Here is a 17,714-nt window from a genome sequence, read left to right as displayed (position 1 = left end):
GGATAGTTTTGATGTCTGATATAAAGCATTCAGAAATCAAGTCAACATTGAAAACAGTTGACAGCTGCTCACGAGCTTCTCATGACTCCCTTGCTCCACTCCCAGCACAGCCTCGATCATGAGGTTAACTGCATGGCTGAAGGATCACAAGACTCCACAGGTTGGCTGTCTAGGGTTAGTTTTCGTTAAAAGTAGCTGTCTTATGCTGACTGCCCCCCACCTCCTGCAGAAGCCCCAGGGCACAATCATATGATGTAATTATTTGCAACAGCAGAAGCGAATGGAGGAGATTCGCCAGATATAACTCTTTTTGGTTTCTGCGTATCCCTCTCCATACCGTCTGCCGCTTACTTCTCTTCTCTTACTTTTCAACTATTATCGCCTGGTCACCCCTACCACCGCTACCTGCAGCTGCTCTCCTCCCATCCCTCTGGTCCTTCTGCTTCTGGTCCCTTGTAGCCTCGAATCCATCTCAAACCTGCACAACTTTCACCCAATGGGTCAAGTGTTTTCCTTGACGTTGCCTTAGCCAAGATAAGGAGATAGCAACACACACATTAAAGAAACCCCAAAACAGTCAACTACCAAAACAAGACACTCCTTGGATGAACTGCTCCAACATAGAGAAAGGTGGAGGATAAACACAAACAGATGTTACTCACACTGCTTACAGCTCATCTGAAAAGCTCTACAATCCCACTGCGACAAAAGTGGTATAAGCCTCTGAAGAGGCTAAAGTCAGAGGAGTGCATTAATACTATATCCACTGCTGTGTATGAAATATGCTTAAATTGCCTGAGAATATGTAGCTGTTGAGAAAAAGAGAGACCATCAGCAAATTACTCTGCAATGTCTGCTATGTGTTTTTTCTTGTCATTTAAGCAAGCTCCTAGCACTGGTCTAGCCTGGTACCAGACCTGACAGCCTAATAGGCAGCTTGAATCAAACTAACCACTAGTCATGTCTAGAGAAGAATACACAAACCCAGCAGTATTCTGAAGTTCCCTCCCTTAGAAAGGGAGCAGCCAGGAAACTGCCACAGGCATAACTTTTCACGCTGTCTTCTGTCAGTGTAAAACTGTGGAAGCCAGAGACTGAGACTAATATAAGATAGTAGATTAGAAATATCACGTATAAAGACTACCTTTACAGAGCATCGATGTTTGTCTTCGTTTGCGTTTGTACATTCCTTGGAAGTAATTTGCAAACCCTCAGAGCTTCTTGGGGACCCAACACAAAAGGCTCTGGGTTAAGATTTTTAGAGCGATGTAGGCACTCTGCAGACAGGCTAATGTTTCTAAAAGAGGCTTTGCAAAAAGACACGCAAGGAGACCCATGCAGTTATGTTCGAAGAGCAGTTTTTGCCCTGTCACTTCATCATACAACGCATTTGATGCTTTTAGAACCAGCTTTTTTGGTCCATGCTCTGAACAAAGCTTCTACTAGCAGCTTCCTTACAAAACTGAGCAGCCAAGGTTATTTTTTGTTATTTTTAAGAGCACGCACTCACAATGCCATCAGCCACAACAGTCCAGCCATCACCCTAAACTCCATACAGAGGCTTTAGTCAGAGAGCGGAGATGTATAACTCGGGGGAAAAAAACAAAACCGATATCCTCCCCCAAACTGCCACTTGAGTGCTCCAGCAAAATAAACAGTTTGAGGAAAAGGTTAGCAAGAGTTTACGCTAGACATCCATGTTTTCTAGGGACTCTGGCAAAAATAAAGCAGACCAAAGCCAGCGATTTCATCTTCTCGCGCTATGGATATAGCATTTCTCACTGCCGACAAAAATTGACTGTGTACCTTCAAAAAGATGTTGCCAGCGGAGTTTGTCCAGAGTACATTGCAGTACCTACTATTACTCTGTTATATTACAGTGTTGGTAATCTTAGAGTCTGTAAGATGACTGCTTTGTTCACAGATAACGTTACCATTACCTCTAGGCAGCTTCTACACAAAGCCATGTGGCTTGGGCCTTCCAGCAACAGCTCAATGTTGGGGAACACCTTGAGGTTCAGGTGCTTTAACTGGAAGCCCTTCAAGGAAACAGGACACTCACAGATGACACTGCACAGGCTACGTACATAACAAGCTGTAGGGGAATACACCCACAAGCAGAAAGTGCAAGAAAAATCTCCCTACAAGGAGAAGTTTCCTACTAAATCGTAAGATTGGTTTATGCCCTGAAATACAGGGATTTATATCCCTTGTAAAGCTCTCATTTAATTTGCTATTAATTCTGGAGATTCTTGTTATCCATATCAAATTTCTAATCCTTTTTTCAAATCCCATAAGCCAAGCACTCTTGGCTTCCATGATGTTTTGTGTAAGTTCCAGAGTTTAAGGCACTGCCTGGAATCCAAGCACAGGGCTGGGAATCTGGCATTCCTGGCTCTGCCACCACAGCCACTCCCCACCGAGTGGAAGGGTAGTAGCTACAGATGATGCAAGAAAGTCCAGGTAGCAGCACACATTTTTAAAAAAAAAAAGAAAGAAAATTGCAGGTAGGGTGAATAATGGAAGATGTTTAAAGGCTGGTACACGTTTTTCAGGAGTGCCTGCATGACTTCAATGCCCAGGTCATTTGGGTACTTTTGAAGTTCTTACTCATGTTCTATTTTTATAAATTTCTAGTTATTCTCATGTTACACATACAAACGCTGCTCCCTTGAACCCACATCTAGAACTAGAACAGTGCCAGAATGAGAAACGGTTTGAGCCTGGCCACTTTCTCTGTACTGCTTGTGAGTCTGACAGATCTAGATGAGAACCGGGAAAGCTGTTCCTGATAAGTTTCCCTTCCAATTTTTTTTTTTTTTTTAAACATAAGCATGAAAAGCAAGTGTCTTGCCAAGTCTGGCCATCACCAGTGTAAAAGTATTAGTTTATTCTAGTGCTTTTCTCTTCCTCCCAAAGCTGTCATCCGCAGGAAGATGAATTAGTCTTTTAGTTTATGTTTACCATAAAAAAACTAAGGCATTTTACCACCAAAGTCTCTAGCGACGCCAAAGTCAGTAAGCAATGGAATATCCACATTATGACATTTAGGTACCACTTTTAAGACAGCCTCCTCAAGCTCCTGCTACAGCTGAAGGGGGGAGACAGGTTAACCTGGCAGCAAATCTAGGCAGAAGCTACAATTAGGCGCAATGAAAACTTCCCTTTGTCAAGTGCTGGCTTCCTTTGATCCTAAGGATTCACTGACCTGTCCTCACAAGTCTTCAGGGTTTCTGGAAGTCCACGGTCACATCACGCTCCCCAAACTCCTCTCCGTTCAATAATCTTTAAAAGGAACTTGCTCGCGGCAGATGCCTCTGTAACGATGAAAAGCACGGCAAAACCACTCATGCCACATCCACGCACGACCGCGGCTGGGGGAGGCCTGAAGCGGTGCAGCCCGCCCGGCTCAGCCGCCCTACCTGCAGCCACCCCTGCTCCGCTTCCTGATGCGCGAGGGGGTTTTTTTGGGGGGGTTGTTTTTCTCTTCCCCCGGCAAAACCACCGCCCGATCGCACAGGAGCATCGGCGGGACCAAACCCGAGTCCGCCACCGCCTCGCCCCGAGCGGAGCGAACCGTCCCCGGTCGGGACCCTCCGGAGCGCCGCTCTCTTCTCGGCCGCGAGTACAAGCACTGACCCCCCCCCCCCCCCCAAAACCACCCCGGCGGTTCCCCGCTCCCCCCCTCAAAGGGGGGAAAAAAACCCGCTCCCGCCGCCCCGGGAACTAACAAACTTCGGCAACCGCATCCCCCGCCGCCGAGCTCGGGCTCCCCCCGCTTCGCCTCGACCGTCCACGGGGGGAAAGCTCCCCCTACCCACCCCCCGCGACCCCCAGCCCTACCTCGGCGGCGGCGGCCGGGGCTCAGCCCGGCCCCCGGTGCGGCACTCGCGCCTCCGCCGCCGTTTAAATGGGCAGGTTCAGGCCCGGCAGGGAGCATGCGCTGCCGCGGGCGGAGCGGGGCCGCCGGGGGCGGGGGGGGGGGGGCTCCGCCGGACCGGGCTGGGTCCCGTCCCCCCCGTCGTCCCCCCCTCCGCCACCGCCTTCAGCCGGCGGGGAGAGCGGCCCCTCGGCCGCGGAGCGAGTCCCGCTGCCATCAGCCGCGTGGGTTGGTCACTGAGCGGGGACCGGTCGTTCCACGCCAATAACTTGCGTTTTAGAAAAGCCCTGCTGCTTTTTAAATTTTTATTTTTTCCCCCCCCCCCTTTTCTTTCCTCCTTTCTGCTCGAGAGTTACCCGCGGTATGAAGAGTTTCTTGGTTTGTTTGGTTTTACTAATCTATTCATTACTTGTAATTGCTTGGATTGTATGCAAATGGATTCCGTGCTATGGGAAGCTTGTGACCTGGCCCCTGGACATTATTCATGGTAGATGACTGCTTAAAATCACATGGCGGGTGTGCGTGTGAGGGAGAGAGACAGACAGAATATATATGGTTGTACAGAGAGATCGAGGCAGCGTATCGGTATCTAACTTGTCTAACCATAGCTGGACAGAACCATGAGTTGAGGAAAAATGAGCGCTCTTACTCATACACACACCCCTTGAGCTGAGAACCCTTAGAAAGAACAGCTTCCCTTAAACATCTGCATCAACAAATATCTTTTTTTGTGTGTGAGCACTCACGAACAGAGGATAGGAAAAATGAGACAAGAATGCAGTTGACAAAACCAGCTGTTCTGAAATTAATGTTTGCAAATGCTTGGGCCAGTTCTTCAGCTGATAGGTCATCAAAAGACTTGTGCTAGTTTATGCTATTTAAAGATTTGGCCCTCTGTTTTGCAATGTATTCATCCAGCTCTACTAGTTGCAGAAGCATTATAAAGATTTAGTTATTTTTAATCTTCACAGGGTCCCTCCTTTGAGCAACTTTGTACCTCTCAAGGTCAAAAATCCCATTTCCATGTCACATTTCAGCTTGGATCAGCAGGATAGTCTTGTTTTCACTGTGAGCAGCTGTTCCCTCCCAAAGTTTGCTGAAAGGACTCACCCTACATGGAAAAAGCAGAGAAGCACCTGCATTTGTTGTCACTTGAACTAATGAGAACTCACTCACTGGGGTGGCTGACAAGGAGAAAGGACACTGCTGTTTCCTGCAAAAAGTTTTTTGGCACACCAGATACAGCTAGGAACTCACGAAAAAAAACACCAACAAAAACCACCCCCAAAAAAATCCACCCAAAACCCGCTGAAGAGCTAGGCTATGACTTAAGTTGGTCAAGTGCCAGAGTCCAAATTTGGGTGGGGAGAACTGCCCCTGTTTTCTAGTCAGGGAAGTTCACAAGCAATTAAATAGCTGTTAGTGCTGGGGTTTTTTTCTTTTTTTTTCTTTTTTTTTTTTCCTCTTTTGCACTGGAGCATATGACTCTCACTAGGTGGATTCCCAAATGCTGTGCCTACACTGAGCTCAAGGAGCTCGGCATTGTAGGGCTCAGTACTTAGACTAGCAGCTTGAACTTGAGTTTCCTATCTTCTATTCCCGGCTCTGACTCACTGTGTGATCTTGGTTCAGGCACAAGCAGCCAGTTTTAAAAAAAGAAATTGCAGGCTGTGGTGGTGGATACTCCTGGACTGTCACTAAGAGGAGGCTCTGCTCGTTTCACTGAACGCCACAGTGTGCTGGCACTGTTTCAAGAGGCCGAGAGTTCTGCGAAGCTTTGTGAGTCAGAGAGCAAAACAGCAGCTCCACATATCATCTATACTAACAACAGGAGACAGGGCAAGTCATAGAAAGTCTTGCTTGTTCCTCTCAAAAGTCATGAGATAGATGAACGTTTACAGTTCCACACCAGTACAAAAGACCAAGACCTCCTGGAGACGGACAGGGTTTGTTCAGAAGTGGTGGTCCAGACCAGAGGCAGGGGAACTTGACGTTGTTAGCAGGCAGATCACATTTTCTAGATTTACCAGACAGAAAGTGGGTTTAACTATGGCTAACAGAGCAGATCAGGACAACTGATACTCTGCTACTTCAAATACTAGTTCATTCATGCTTCACTTAAATTCCTAGCACATAGGACCAATGCCCTTCAATTAAGGCACTATAGAAGTTAGGTGCTACTCAAATAATTCAGCCTTCCCATCTCTCATCTCATTTTCCCTTTAATAAAGTAGTGATAACAATATTTATGCACTCTGACAAGCACTTGGCAACCTGTTGATAAAGGCTCCAGTTGGTGCGATGTATCTTTATTGCAATAATCTCTTCAAATTCCAGCCAGAGACTCTGCCCCTCCATGGAAAGCATTTGTGGGTTCTAGCCGCAGGTAAACACAGCTCTAGTTCCTCCCTCTTCAGCAAGGCATTTTCACATTTAGCTTAAAGCACACCTTCATCTCACCTGGCATCTGCTGTACAGGACTAGCTCCATTCTGTATTAGTTCCGGGTACAAGGAGCACAGAGGGAACACTGAGCTCTTCTACTTGATTTTTCTTTGCGCAACTTTTGCCCCTTCCTCTCCACAATGCCACTGCTTTCATTTACTGCCTCCTGCTCATGACAGGTAAATTCTCTGGGACAAGGCCATGCTTTTTTCTAAGCTGACTGCAAGGTACTAGTCCCGCATAGATAAAGAAGAAAACAAAAAATTAACAAACATTACTCCCCTCTGGAGGAATAAGCACTAGAAGCTACAGAGACATATAGAAGAGAGACTAAGGTGGCAGCACACCAGGGACACCACTTGCGTGGCTGTGAGCAAGCACAAATTTGAGTTTCACAGTCCCGAACACAGCAGGAACAGCTGCAAGGGCAGCTCTTCCCCTGCACTCCCTCTCACCAGTTCACGCACCTACGCAGTGTTTGAGCGCCAATATTCCAAACACCGATGCTTGCCTACAGGGACTCAGCTAGGGCCTTCTGCTGTCATTTTATAAACATTACCAGACGGAAAGGAGGCACATGTCATCACAAGAAGTAAAATACAGCCACGCAGTGGTGGAACTTCCATTCCTCCCTGCTCAGGTCCTCCTTCCTTCCACTACAGCTTTACAGATCTCCTATCTGCCAGACGACAACTCCCCACAGCTGAGCAGGACCAAAAGGCTCAGCATTTCCTGAGCCCTCTTATGTGCTCTCGTAACTCATCCACCAACCAGCCAAGGATTTCAGAGCACGTTATACATTGTCCTGTTGCAGGGCTCCACGCTGATAGCTCCTGAGGATCCCACACCTAGTTCCCAGAAGCACTTTGGCAAGGGCCTAGTAGGATCTTTTGTGGGATCAGCAACTCGGAAAACTTAGACCACATACTTTAGTATCTGAACATGGCAATAAGAGCCTGACATTGTGTACACTACTGGTTTCAGTAGATCCAGTCCTTGGCTTATAAATGGACCTAATCATTTTGCTGAAGCAGGACTAGAAGGTTCAGAACATTACAGGATTGAGCCATCATGGGAATCTGCAAACTAGATTAATTTATCAAAAGGGGAAATAACAGAGTCTACTGCCATCTCAGCTGGTCATGCCTGATTAGATCATAGCACAGATTTGCCCTGGTCTTATCTAAATCTCATGTACCCGGCCAAGTGGAGCTCACGGTATCTGCTAGAATATTGACAGGGGTTAGGCACCATCACACGTGGCAAATAAAACAAGGAGCCAGCGAGCAGGAGAGCATCTCGGCTTTACCCTGGGCACAGGGTACGCTGTGACAACTCAGACTCTTCTGCCGCAGCTACACAGAGAGAATGCACAATCCTGGTCTTCTCTACAGATCTTAATCTTGCTGCAGAGAGGGATTTCATGGATGCTCTGATTTAGTCTGGAAGCCCCAACAGCCTCAGATTGGCCAAAGGTAGCTTTAAGCCCATTTTGTGCTTAATTACAGAAAACGCGAGTCCTGAACTTGATTGCAGACTGCTGACTCACAATGCAAACCTTTTGCTCTCTGTAAGCCGAGAAAATAAACCCATCCTCGGCACCCCACCCAGGGAGGTTAGGAGTAACTATTTACAGAGCACTCAGATACCAAGGTGGAAAAGTGTTAGAGAAATGCAAAGTAGAAACATACTTTGGTGGTGCTTGGGGCTGTTGCCTCGAGAATAAAGGTGGGAATTCATGCTGGACACTGAGGGCTTTTAGAAGGATCTTTCCTGACAAGCCGACAGCCCCAGACCTCTCGTGCCAGTCGGGAGTGATGCTGCCAGAAAATGGACTTTGTATAATTGCGTCTAATGCACCTTTAAAGAGAAAAAGCCACTAGAACAAACAAAAGCAGCACTCGGCTGCGCAGGCTGTTTATACTTGAGGTAGCCAGAGCAGGCGGCTGCACTTCAGGGCTTATCTTCGCTCTCTTTCTAAACAGGAAATGTATTTTTGTCTCAAGCATTTCAGGAGAAGCCACCAGGCTATAACTTTCAGAATGTGGGCTGCCAAAAATGAGCATTTCCAACTCCTTCACGAGACCTGAGATATGGTGGGTGGGTACCCAGAAGAGCAGGGGTATCGCCTCTAACCTCAATGACAGGAATTTTGCAGGGCCAGCTCTGCTGTGCGCCACGGGTCCGCCAACACATCAGCTGTAGGAAAATCAAGGGATGTAAGTGGGGCTACCAGATCAGCTCTTGTGCATGCAAAAACTGCTGCAGTCAGCATAATTGAGGAGGGAGAATTTTGGGCAGGGAAACTACAGAAAGTGCATTTTCCATGGCAGTAGGAGTTCCTTGGTAGAGGCATTACCTCTGGCTGGAGCAGTGCCTGGCTGGAAGGTGCCCGTTCCTGAAGACTGAAGAGAGCAGCACACGTTCGTTCTTCCTCTCTGACAGCAAACTGAAGCTGCAACATCCCACAGGTTTACTATCTCCTTGCTTAGCGCCATCATCCCCAACTAATGGTTCAAGCAGCTGGTTTTCTCTGTGTAAGATTGCAGGGAGGACACTCTATCAGCACTGTACTGGTTTTGCACAATTTTTAGCTCCCCCAGTTTTGCCGTAAGTTTTACGATATTTAGTCTCAAAGCACATGGAGTCATGGATTCAGTGAGGTGGGGTTTTTGTTGTCTTTTTTTTTTTTCTTTTTAAAAAGATCCATTTCCACATCTTTTGATTGTAGAGAAAGGCTTTGGCCATACACTGTCAAAACCAGAAGGCAATTTTTTTTTTTTTTTTAATTGGGAGTCTCAAGACTTAAACAATCTCATGATTTTTGGGACTCTGCAACGCCTGTCTCATATTGGAAGGGCTGGATTTGGTTAGGGAGATTTTCTTGTTTGGTAGGGAGATGGGGTCACTCTGTACTACTTACTGGATTCCAAGGCCTTTGCAGCCAAGCAAACAAACTTGCTCCCTCGTCAAAATTCTTATTGATACTGGAACAGCTCCCACTGTTTGCCGCTTAGCGTCAACGTTACTGTCCCTGCAGGCGATGCAGAAAGAAGGAAGCTGTCCATGAAACTGTGTGTGTACAAGTGTTGCTAAACTGGGTTTGAAATCCAGGCATATCTGCTATATTTACAGAGTGCAGGACAAACATTTTAGCATTGCCCCTGCTGTTCCCTGGTCTGCATTCTTAACCTCTGCCTCTTCTAGCCAACCTCCTTTCCCCATACACACCATCACGTGCTCAGTTGCCTTCCCTGCCTTTCAGGATGTAGCCAGAGTTTTGAACTGTGCCACCCACCAAGCAAGCTATGGTTGCCCCTTGCCCTGCCAGGAGGACACTGCAGAACCTGCCAGCGAGGGACGTCCTTGCTATGAGTGTACAAGGAGAAACAGCCGAGCACAACAGCAGCACAAAATCCAAACAGCTTCACTAAGGGGAAGTTAGAGAGGAACTGAACAACAGCTCTGCTGAATCCTCTTCCCCCCGCCGTTGCTTTGCTTTTTTTTTTTTTTTTGCTGTCACCTCCGGTGTGCAGGTAAGCCCAAATTTCCTCTGTGTAAAAAGGAAAGCACAGCCCTGTTTCGGTTCCCTGTCTGGCAGCAGCCACAGGCTCCAGGAGTACAGGCTTCAGCAATCTGAACATCTGGCTACTGTGAACTTTAATCCTTAGCATTGCACTGCCGTGCCCCCCACACCTGGCCTCTGGCCACAGTGAGCTCTTTAACACTCTGCACCCCAAGGGCAGCCAGGCACCACTTAGGAAGGCCACTGTAAAGATAAGGAACCCTTTGCACCACCTTATTCTACAACCTACGGTGCATCTCTGATACCACCCTGCCTCTCCTCCCCTGATACATCCCTCCTCACCCACCTCAGTCCTACAAAGGAGGCAGGGAAGAATTTCCCGGCCAGTACCTTCAGCAACAGCCCAGTAGGTGCCAGATTAGGAAGGGTCCCACTGTCCTCTGATGTAGCTCAAGCCTTCCTCACCAGAGTAATAGATAATTGCTTGCATCCTGCCCACTTCCCACTCTTACCCCAGGGGGGTAAATTTTATTTCACTGCAGCCCAGAGTCACATTGCCACAGGGCAAAGCAGACAACTCTGGTGTCAGTTTACGATTTCCAGCTCACAGGATAAGATTTGAGGGTTTTCCTTGTGAAATAGCCTATTTTGATTCAAATCTGGTTAGAGAAAGCTGCCTATGGATTGAGCTCATTCCACCCTGCATGTTTGGTACCTGCAACTTAAAGCTACTCTCTGCCTTGCCGCCCTTTAGTTCTGCTAAGCTAGAGACAAAGCAATGGATTTCTTTCTGGTTCGGGTGCCAAGGAAACTGTCAGCTCCCATTCAGTCTCCAAGCCGTTCCCTGCAACACATTTGCTCAGCCACTTGCAAATGATGCACCCCATGAGCCATCCAGTCAATTTCCCAGGACAGCTTCAGCAGTGACTGCTGGCCATGGGACCCTGGGACATTACGTAGGTAACAGATGAAACCAGGGGCCCTGGTATGCAAGAGGCTGATGACCTTGACTGAACAATAACTTACTAATGCAAGTCCCTCTTGAACAAGGACAACTGGATGAAAAAGCAGGTCTTGCTGTTTGTTCCAGTTGGGGGCCATCTCATTTCTTTAAAGAAATTCTACTTATTTGCAAAGGGACATAAAAAGTTCCAGCTCCTTGAATAAAGCAGGGCCTAAACAATGAGAAACGCCTTCTTTGATTATAAATCCAAACCCTTTCTCCAGGCAGTACCTAATGCCACAGCACTCAGCTCACACTGGAGGTGTCCCAAGACTCGTTCTGACAGTGCCCTTGGCTTTTCTGCCCCACTCAAATTTTTTTCTTCCCATCCCTGTTTCTGTTACATAGCCACAGCTCCTCCACTCGATGTCCTTAGCTTCTGCATCAGCAAGCCCTGCTGCTTGCATGACAGTTCTCAGCTTTGCCAGAGAGTTCTGTGCAGAACTTGGAGTCATTTCTTTCAGAGTAATTCTTTGGCTCCATCACAAGCTCGCACGCTCCTGCAGATGTCCTAACAGAAAACAAAAAGGTGGTCCTAGGCCTGGATCTTGACATCTGAGCATAGGAGGAGATAGGACAGATGGGAGTAAAACCCGATACAAACCTGAACCGTCACAAACTGATTCACTAGCTTTCAGCCTGCCATACTGAACAAGGCCTGAGAGCTCCCAGTCTGAAGGAGCTGTAGGAAATTATGTATGTCTAAATATACATTTTACAGCCTAAACTGAGATCAAACTCCATCCATGAGGTGAAGAACTATGCTTTGTTGTGGATACTGTGGTATTTGCTCTAGCAGCTCAGCTGTTAAAAGCAGTAATAAAGAAGGCAGAGAACTGCCACAATTCATCATTATTGGATGAAACAGGAAACTTGAAACAGAAAACAACTATAAAGTATTTACAGAAACCACTCCAGCCATATTTGCTCAAAAAGAAATTTGTCAAACCTGTTGATCAAGAAAAATAATCTAAGAAACCTTACAAGATTAAAATTTCCCTTTTCTTGACTATTTTATTATACAATTGATGGGCAGATATTTGCTTCAGGTAAACACCATGCACCCTGTTTATAGCAGACAGTGCAAATAGTTCCCAGCATGTTTATTCTGAAATACTTGTACTGTACAGAGAGGAAGTGACTGCAGAAGAAAGACACCCAAGCTATGCTCCTTTCCAAAGCACTGGCTGGAAGCAGCTGTTAGATAAGCTACATCTTTGCTGGATGATGAATCCTGCCTTAGAGGAACTGAGATAGTAGAGATGAAAAAGAATGAGGCTATACACCTGTCTGCAAAGAAATGTGAAGAATCCTGTAGGATTGAGAGAACCTTGATTCTATTTAATTAATTTTTAAAAAAAAGGAATCACCAAAAGAATAATAAGAGAGTTTTCCATTCAAATGTCGCAATGACAGAACAGGGCAAACACAGCTATCTTATTAGCCTACCATCATCCCAGGTTTCTGTGTCTTCACAGGTCTTGCCCTTCTCTCCCTTTAATCTCTCTAAAAGCTATTTTTCTTTCTGTGTCACACTCCTCTAGAATTTTTATTGCTATTTGCAGCACCAGGAGTCAGGAAGGAGGTATTCTAGAACCAGCCAAGGCATCAGCTCCTTTGCTTCTGCTATTCCCAAACAAAATAAAAAGTATTAACAGTGAGCATGCATTGATAACTTTGTTGATTAATTCACCTCCTAATCAGCCTCACTACCTTAAATCCTAGGGATGACTTTGACCTGAATGTTAAAAATTGTTCCATGATGAACCCTACCAGATATTACTATTGACAATTCTGTGTCACTCCCAGCCATAGCAGCTCAGGAGACTTACTAAGGGGTCACTGGCATTCAACAAATCACTTTGTTAAACAAAGGAAGAATGGAAGAATTGCCTGGGGTCAAGACACGCAAATATCATTGGAGACTTTCCCCAGCAGTGGTCCTAGACCGAGTCCCCCCTTTTTCCATATGGTAGAGTGAGTGCTCAAATTTGATGTAATGAGCACTGTCAGAATGGGATCAACCACTGAGGACAATCTGTTACCCTCCCTTATTCCCTTTTTCTAAGGGGCCAAGAAACCTCTTCTGGAGAGGATTTAGCTGTCACTTGCCTTCATTTTTATAGGGAAATTTTTCTCTTGCAGAAGGCTAAACATGAGAGCTAGAAAAGGTCAGAAAGCCTTGCCACTGGAATTAACACAGGACCGCTCGTTACCATGCCTCCTCTACAGCAGGACAGCTCAAAAGTCACCAGCTGATAGGCCATGGCCACTTCTCAGTAAAATTCAGAAGGAACATTTTCAAGTGGTCCAGCTGTGTACAGACAAGACACATGCTGAGAGGTGCACATGATTCAGACAGCATCCGAGTCAGCCTCATAAGGACAAGCCTCCTTGAGGTTCTTTCTCCTTTTCCTGACTTCTATACAGCATTTCTCAACTGTTCCACCACATGACCCCCAGTTAAAGACAGCAGCTTCCCTCTCACTCAGCTGTAGCAAAAGGGCAGGGCTACAGGGAGCCAATATCAAGTCTGTTCCTCAGTTAGATGGAAAAGATTCCCAAGAATACAAATAATTTGTCTCAACTGGCTTTCCCTTTTTTTTTTTTTTTTTTTTTGTGTTCATGGTAACTTCACAGGTTGAGTCCAAGTTTATTATCAAGGCTCACTACACACCAGGACAAACTTTGTCTACACTAACAAGTTTTTAACCTGCTATGCAAGCATAGCCCCTTAGAGCAGATGCAACACGTGCCTAGAGATGGCATTTCTCACCCCTTCCTTGTTGTAGGTCCACATACTTCAGAGAAAAGTCTGGAGATCAAAGTAAGTTTTGAGAAATATTGCAGTATCAGTGAGGAAAAGGCTTTTTTAAAAAGTATGTTATGCCAACAGCTATTCTGCCAATGCTGCCAGATAGACCAGGTTTATGTTTAAAGCTTAGTTATTTGTTTTGGTGTCAGCAATGCCTTCAAGCATTTAAAGTCTTGGGAATTTTTGTTTATTTTAATTAGTACAGTGTTCTACGATCAGAGAACTGGTCTCTTCCTTGTTGGGTTTGAACTAAAATGACTGAATGTGCAAAGAGAGTAATTCCCTACAGCCTACTTCCCACGCTGCACTCGTCAGGCACATTGGTCTCAGTTGCTCTCTTTCCAGCCATACGGAGTACTGCTTCAGGGCCATCTATATAAAATTGTAGCTGGGGAAGAATACTAAGAGGCAGAGCTATCCTTCAGCCAGTCAGATTTGCCAGGGGTCAAGGGAGCTGGTTTCTTCTCCCCAAACTGTCTTAGGGTCCAAGCTGTAACATGGCTTGGGCCCGTCTTAAAGGAGAGAGACTTGATAGTTTCTGTCCTCACCTACACTCAGCACAGCCATCCAGCAAAGACCTGGCCAGTGGAAGGCAGAATCCATGAATTTAAAGCAGACCGAAGATGTATTTCTGGAAAGAAACAAATATCCAACAAGCTCACCTTAGAGCTGAGCCAAGATAGCAATATTTTTAGCACTCATATAACAACTCGCTTTTTCAAAGTGATCTATTCATGTTAAGAATATTTATGTTTGCATTTAACTAACTTGGGAAAGTGAAATATAAGAGGTAACACAAGTTGTTAAACTCTGCAACTTGGTCTCTTACACTTAAAAGCTCTTGGTGGTATGGGGAAAAGATGCAAGAGAGAGAACAAGGACTTACACCCAAGGGTATTTTCTTTTTCCTTTGGGCACCCCTGCTCAACAAAAGAAGGAAATAGGAAAAATGTTTAAAAAGTCACTTAAGTGGTATTACGCATTTAAAGGTGCAAAAACAGTTTAATGTGAATGAGACTGAAAGAACTTGAGTCACTTCCAATACAAGACCTAGTTTGCCTTTGAGAAATATATCACCTATTAAGTTTAAAACTAATGTACTGAACTGTTTCTGGGAACAGAAAGGACTGTTTCAAATGCAGTATCATAATCAGCAATGAAGTAAAATTAAAAAAAAAGCCATTTTAGGGAAAAAGAAATGATGGCTTCATATAATAAGTAAGATTATACTCAAACTATTCCTTCCCTTCATTCATTTCTCAGGAAGTGAAGCAGAAACACAGAGTGTGCATTAGGAGAGAATACAATAATATCCTCTTTATAAAACAGTCAGAAGACCATTTAGAAAAAAAAAACAACGAAAAAAGAATATTCAAGCAGAAAGAGATATTTTTTTAAAAAAATCAATACTAACTGCATCTCACAAGAAAATTAGGACAGAAGTTCTCAGACATAAACCACTCCAATTAATCAAAAATGTTTGTAATGAACAAAGCCAACAGACTCCACTGTTAGGGAAAGCCACTAATTGATAATGCTAACCAAGACCTCCTAACAAGGCCAACTACTTAGTTAGAAATGCTTAAGGAAAAGAGAGAATGTGACAACAGGAAATTTATTGCTGCTGGAACTGCTATCTTATCTACTCAAAACACAAATGTTATTCAACCTGAAAGACAAGAGATTATTCAAAATACCAGTCTCTCTTCAAACTACAGAATTTGCAAGCAAATATAAAGCAAACCCTTGAATATAAAACAAAACTTATAATTTTGAAGGGTAAATGAAATATTATTGAAGAGACAATAGGAAATGGCTTTGACTTTGTGAAAGATTGTTTTCATTTGTTGTCCATCAAAAAACATGCCCACGCAGGAGACCAAACTGCAATCATAGTTTAAGGCCAAGGGCTGAATTTGTCCTAGAGACTTTAACTCAGCACTGACTTTAAAAAGGAGCTATCCCTCACTGGTCTTTTTCATTCATGGGGGGAGACTGCATTCCGATGCTTGCCCACAGTGGGATAACAGCATTTGAACTTGACCTATATCTATGGAAAGAGGAAAAAAAACCCCAAACACACAAAACCATTTCCTGGTCTACATAAAACTCTAAAGCTGGAGATATGTGTTAGCCCAGGATGTGGTTATGAACAAACAAGCAGCACTCCCAGATCAAATTCAAGTCTAACATATCACACGTTACAGACGTCTGGGGCTTTTCAATCAATGCACAATGAACAGACACCTTTCAGAGCTCTACGTTCTCCTTACCCTGCACCCCCAGATTAGACTTTGTACGAGCTCCACAGGAATTTAGGTTATTAGTGATATCTTTCCATACTTGATTTATCATATTATATGGTACAGACACCCCAAATACCAGTGAAAGAAGTAAAAAACCTCAAACCATTCACCTTGTGGTTTGCTACATCAAAAAGTACACCTAAAAATACTCTTTTAAAGTACAGGGAATTTGCTGGGAAATCTCTCCATTTCCACAATTTTTCCAGGTTTCCTTCAACACACAAGATGGGCAAGAACAGAAGAGCAGCTCTTTACATCAACTTTGTCCCATTTACTTGCTCTTTCAAGGCCACCTATAGGGTAAAAACAAGCTGTATGGCAGAAAACAGATCTAATCTCAAATTCCACCTTTTGACTTTATTTTCATCCTATAACCAAATACTACCAAAAGAAACACAAACAGGATATTCCTGAGGCAAAATTCTGTTAGATTAAAACTTGACAGCTAGTATTCTTCGCAAAAGGAATCTTATCCCCCTGGTTTGGTAGCGCTCGCTGTGCGTCCACTTCTCAGATGTACATCCATTACATGTGAAAACAAGTAATTTGTTTCTGGTATTAATTCCCTGTAAATACTACTACAAAGCCAATAGGAACTTTTTAAACTTATGCTGGCAGAGCATCTGCCTACAGGACCAAGCAGTCAGTAAATACACTGGGTTCAAGAGAGCAATACTGAGGAGAAAAGCAGACAAAGGCTGCATATACTAATAGGATGGTCAAAGACTAGTGGAAGTGGGGAAGAAGAGTAACTCTTTTTCAAGAGTTCACAGATCCTTAGTATTGCACCACGTCTTAGAGTAAGTAGTGTTTACCTCTGGGGACAAAAGAAGTGCCACACCTGCTAACTGCTAATTAATCCTAAAACTGAAGTAGCATAGCAGTACCTGAAGGTAACCCTACAGCTGCTCCAGATAAAGAATCCATGTCAAGACTGCAGCATATAACTGCAGATGCCATAGCAGTGAGGTAGAAATACCTGTCAGTTAATTGGCTGGTACATTTAAGAAGAAGAAAGGAATGCCATAAGCTGCATTATTAAACCACTCCGTTCCAGAAACCTGGAGCATCACTGTCAACAGCAGTATCCAACACCAAACACGCCTATGTTATACAATCTCGTTTTACCACACTATGGAATAAAATAGAACAGGTAGAGAAGCAGAACCTGCAGCCAGGCACCAGCTTATGACTATCAATAAGCGTACGTGATTTTGTGTTGGGCAACAGAGATGGCATTTCACAAAGTACCCCAAACAACCTCTGAAAACAAATACATTAACCAGCCTATGCTGCAGCTGGGGACAACGGCAACCCGGTCTCCTGTCCAATTCTATCAAGCACCAAACGTCTCAGAGACCACTGTTTCATTACGGTCGAGTGTGCTGCTGAACTGGGGCAAGTACAAGACATACCCAAATTACTTGCTCAATAAGGTCACGAGTGTAAGTGTTTTGCCACGTGGAACCCTTTGGAAAACTAGGTCCCTTAGGATCCCAAAAAGCAGCTTCATCCTAAACCCCATTGGAAACAAACCACTCCCAGCTATCTGTCCTGCAGAACCCAAACTTCAGTTTTAAACCACAGGGGCGCGCACGCCGGAGCAAAACACAAACGTAACTACGAGATCCGCGACTCATCGCGCCGGTGACGACAACACACACCCCCGGCCGACACCCGTTCAGCGCAGCCTTTAACGCCGGGCCGAGGCGTGGCTGAGGCGTGGCCGCCGCACCCCCA

General features: G+C 45.0%; 1 protein-coding gene across 3 annotated transcripts in view; it reads right to left on the bottom strand.

The window, feature by feature from the left end:
- The window catches only part of SLC45A3 (solute carrier family 45 member 3), a 32,136-nt gene extending 27,695 nt beyond the window's left edge, over window positions 1-4,441 (bottom strand). For 2 of the 3 annotated variants that reach the window (XM_075055083.1, XM_075055085.1), the window contains exons 1-2: window positions 3,844-4,441; window positions 3,209-3,317 (exon numbers count right to left, since the gene is read on the bottom strand). The gene's annotated coding sequence lies outside the window, so the exon portion shown is untranslated. The remainder of the gene's footprint in view (window positions 1-3,208; window positions 3,318-3,843) is intronic. The other variant, XM_075055084.1, reaches the window with a different exon arrangement.
- Between the last annotated feature and the right edge of the window lie 13,273 nt (window positions 4,442-17,714).

Source organism: Buteo buteo, chromosome 23, assembly GCF_964188355.1.
Source record: "Buteo buteo chromosome 23, bButBut1.hap1.1, whole genome shotgun sequence".
NCBI classification, from domain to species: domain Eukaryota; kingdom Metazoa; phylum Chordata; class Aves; order Accipitriformes; family Accipitridae; genus Buteo; species Buteo buteo.
Note: the sequence above shows the minus strand (reverse complement) of the source record. Positions and strands in the feature narration are given on the sequence as shown.